The sequence below is a fragment of the Carlito syrichta genome, unplaced genomic scaffold, assembly GCF_000164805.1.
Source record: "Carlito syrichta isolate Samal-C Ts95f unplaced genomic scaffold, Tarsius_syrichta-2.0.1 Scaffold304822, whole genome shotgun sequence".
Taxonomy (NCBI): domain Eukaryota; kingdom Metazoa; phylum Chordata; class Mammalia; order Primates; family Tarsiidae; genus Carlito; species Carlito syrichta.
The window spans coordinates 52,695-57,337 of NW_007248918.1; positions in this window are offsets into that span (position 1 = coordinate 52,695).

A 4,643-nucleotide genomic window follows, 5' to 3' on the forward strand; every position below is an offset into this window, starting at 1 on the left:
GCAAAAACTGGTAGATTTGAGTGAAGGATGAAGAAATCTACAGATATATTGAATCTGACACTGGTCTCAGTAATAGATTAAATAAAGCATTAAGAAATCTCTAGGAAAAGAGAAGAAATAAATGATACCAATCATGCAACCTCACCAAATTGACATTTGTAGACCCTCTACCCAACCACAGTGTGATACATGTTCTACTTATTTTCCTTATTTCTTAGCCAACTCATCTTCAACAAAGCCTCCACCAACAAACTGGGGAGAGGAGACCCTATTCAGTAAATGGAGCTGGAAAAACTGACTGGCGGCAAGCAGAAGATTGAAACAGCACCCCACCCCCACCATCATACACAAAAAATAACTCTAAGTGGATCAAAGACCTAAACATAAAACCTCAAACTATAAGAATCTTAGACAGCACAGGGGACACCCTAGCAGAAATCAGAATAGGCAACCTGTTCATGATCAAAACCCCAAGTGCCCATGCTATAAGAGATAAGATAGAAAAGTGGTACCTCATTAAACTGAAAAGCTTCAGTAAAGCAAAAGAAACCATCAAGAAAGCAGGAAGACAGCCCATGTAATGAGAAAAAAAATTATTTTATTTTAAGGTAATTTTAGTTTTGTATGCAGCTGTGATAAACACAGAGAACCCATGTTTAGCCTGTTCCCAGTTTTATCTAAAGTAGCATTTACAAAACACCACAGCCATGTTATGGACATTGAGATGTTCAAGATACAGAATATTCACAACCACAAGCATCCCTTAAGTTATTCTTTTACAGTCACAGTCACTTTAGCACTCCTGCCCCACTCCCTTGGTCTTTTATCCTGAAATCAACAAAATTCTTATATATTTTAATGATGATATAAGTTTAATAATGTTATAAACCTTGAGAGACTGGTTTTTTCACTCAGCATGATTATCTGGAAATTCATGCAAGTTGTGTATATCAATAGATAGTTGATTTTGTTAAACACTCACTCATTGAAAGACGTCTAGATTACTTCCAACGTTCAGCAATTGCCAACAGAGCTTCTATAAGCATTTTGTGTGAACATAAGTTTTTATTTCTCTGGGACAAATGCCTAGGAGTACAATTATTGGGTCACATGTCAATGATAACTTTGGTTTGTGAGAAGCTTCCAAATCTTTTTGCAGACTGGTTATCCCATTTTACACCTGCACCAGCAATATGAGTGACTAAGATTCTCTCGTCATTCTTTGCTGTTCTATTCCATATATAATTTTTAATTTTAGTAATTCTGGTAAGCAGGTAGTGATATCTCATTGGTATTTTAATTTCCATTTCCCTGATAGCTAAACAGACATTTAACACATAACCTAGCAATTCCATTTCTAGGATAAACAAAAACATATACCAAGGATAAACAAAAACATGTACCATGAAAAATGTGTATACAAATGTCCATAGCATTATTATTCATAGTAACCAAACATTGAAAATAGTCAAAATGCCCCCAAATTAATGAATGGATAAATAAAATATACTATAACCATATAATAGAATATTGTTTGTCAATAAAAAGAAATGAAGTTATATTATGATGAACTCTACAACATGGTTGGGAAACATTAGAAAACATTATGCTAACCAAAAGAAGCCAGTGACAGAAGGTCACATACTTTATTACATGTGATAAGATTCACACATATCATATGATTCCTTTCATTTGAAATGAGCAAAAAAGGCAAATCTATAGACACAGAAAGTGGAATTGTGGTTGCCAAGGGCTGGGAGCATTATGGTGAAATGCTAAATAGGTATGGAATTTCTCTTTGAGGAAATGAATATATTCTAAAATTGATCATAGGAGAGTAGTACAACTCTGAGAATGGATCAAAGTTTATTCCATTGTGCACCTTAAGTGGATAAGATGGATACAGGGATAGGGCATGTTAATTTTATTTCATTTAAGTTGTATTGCAAATCAAATGATGACATTTTATAGGTTTATTTTTGGATTTTCTAGAATATTCAGTGTCAATTGTGTTATAGTTTGCAGCATGCACGTATCATACATATTTTGCTAGATTTGCACTTAAGGATATCTTCTTTTTTGGAAAAATATAAATGGTTTTATATTTTGAAGTTTGGAGTCCATCATTATTACATAGGAAAAGAATCATTTGTTGCATATCAGTTTTATATTCAGAGAACTTGCTGCACTCAGTAGGTTAAGACAGTTTTTTTTGTTATGTTTTTTCTTTTTCTTTTTTTTTTATTGTGGGGTACAGTTAAGAGTTAGGTATACAAATATGCTTCATTCAGGCACCCTTGTTGATAAGAGGTGTCTCTCTGTCCCCAGATGTTTACTACTGTTAATCCCATCTCCCTTCCCCTCCCCCCCATAGTTTCCCACCACTGTCAGTCATTTTCTTACAGTATTACATTGGATGTTCAAGGTCCACTATATGAGTGAGAACATGTGATACTCAGATCTTTGTTGCTGTGAGAGATCACTCAGTATTATAGACTGTAGTTCCATCCAGGTTGCTGCGAAATTCATGATTTTGTTCTTTCTTATGACTGTGTAGTATTCCATCATGTATATGTATCACTTTTTTTTTTTTTGAGTGATAGTCTCACTCTGTTGCCCGGACTGGAGTGCAGTGGCCGCTCCTGGCCACCACAGCCTCACCTGCTGGGCTCCGACGATCCTTCTGCCTCAGCCTTCCGAGTAGCCGGTACTACAGGCGTGCGCTACCACGCCCGGCTGATTTTTTTTTTTTTTTTTATTGTAGAGATGAGGTCTCGCTTCCCAGGCGGGTCTCAAACCCGCGGGTTCAGGCAATCCACTCACCTCAGCCTCCCAAAGGAGCGGGATTACAGGTTGAGCCACCGAGCCCAACTTCTACCACATTTTTTTAATCCAGTCCTCTTTTAATGAACAGCAGGGTTGCTCCCAGGTTCTTGCTATTGTGAACAATGCTGCGATAAACATACGTATGCAGGAATCTTTTCTATAGAGTGGTTTGAGTTCTTCAGGGTATATTCCCAGTAGGGGGATTGCGGGGTCATATGGGAGGTCAATATTTAGAGCTTTTAGGAGTCGCCATACTGTTTTCCACAGAGGTTGCACTAGTTTGCACTCCCACCAACAGTGTAGAAGAATTCCCTTTTTGCCACACCCTCTCCAGCAACTGTTATTTTTTGAGTTATTGATAATTGCCATTCTGACTGCAGTTAGGTGGTATCTCAGTGTGGTTTTGATTTGCATCTCCCTGATGATTAGTGAGATTGAACATTTCTTCATTTGTCTGTTGGCTGTTCAGATGTCTTCCTTTGAGAAGTGTCTGTTCATATCTTTTGCCCATTTTATAATGGGGTTGTTTGTTTTTTTCTTTTCAGCATGTTTGAGTTCCTTGTGGATCCAAGATGTTAAACCTTTGTCAGACCTGGAGTTGACAAATACTTTTTCCCAGTCTGTAGGCTGTCTCCCTGCTCTCTTGATGCTTTCTTTGGCTTTGCAGAAGCTTATCAGTTTAATAAGGCCCCACTTGTCTATCTTCTCTCTTATGGCCTATGGGTTGTGGGTTTTGTTCAGGAATTGGATGCCAGTTCCAATTTCCATGAGGGTATGTCCTTCCTTTTCTAAGGTTCTTATGGTTTGAGGTTTTACATTTAGGTCTCCGATCCATTTAGACTTAATTTTTGTGTATAGGGATAGATAGGGGTCCTGTTTCAATCTTCTGCATGAGGTCAGCCAGTTTTCCCAGCACCATTTACTGAATAGGTTCTCCTCTCCCCAGTGGTAGGTGGTGGAGGCTTTGTCAAAGATGAGTTGGTTGAGAAATTGAAGTTTTGCTTCTGGAATCTCAATTCAATTCCATTGGTCTGTATGCCTGTTCGTGTACCAATACCAAGCTGTTTTGATTATTGTAGCTTTATAGTAAAGTTTGAAGTCTGGTAATGTGATACAACCTGCTTTGTTGTTGTTTTTGTTTTTTGTTTTTTGTTTTTTTGCTGAGGATTATTCTGGCTACTCTTGGTCACTTGTTTTTCCATATGAATTCCTGTATTATTTTTTCTGCCTCTGAGAAAAATGTTGCTGGTAATTTAATGGGTATTGCATTAAATCTGTAGATTGCCTTAGGTAAGATGGACATCTTCACAATGTTGATTCTTCCAATCCATGAGCATGGGATATTTTTCCACTTGTTTGTGTCATCTTTGATTTCTTTGAGCAGTGTTTTGTAGTTTTCGTTGTAAAGGTCTTTCACATTTCTGGTTAGGAAGATGCCGAGGTATTTCATTTTTTTGTGTGGCTATTGTGAATGGAACTGTGCTTTTATATTTGGGTTTCAGTTGTTTATTATTGGTGTAAGAAACGCGATTGTCTTTTGCATATTGATTTTATATCCTGCAACTTTGCCAAAGTCCTTTATCAGTGTAAGGAGGTTTTTGACAGAGTCTCTTGGGTTTTCCAAGGTATACAATCATATCATCTGCAAAGAGAGATAGCTTGACTTCCTCCTTTCCTATTTGGATACCCCTGATTGCCTTCTCTTCTCTGATTGCTTGAGCCAGGACTTCCAATACTATATTGAACAGGAGGGGAGAGAGTGGGCATCCTTGTCTTGTTCCAATTTTCAGGGGAAATGGTTCCAGTTTTTGTCCATT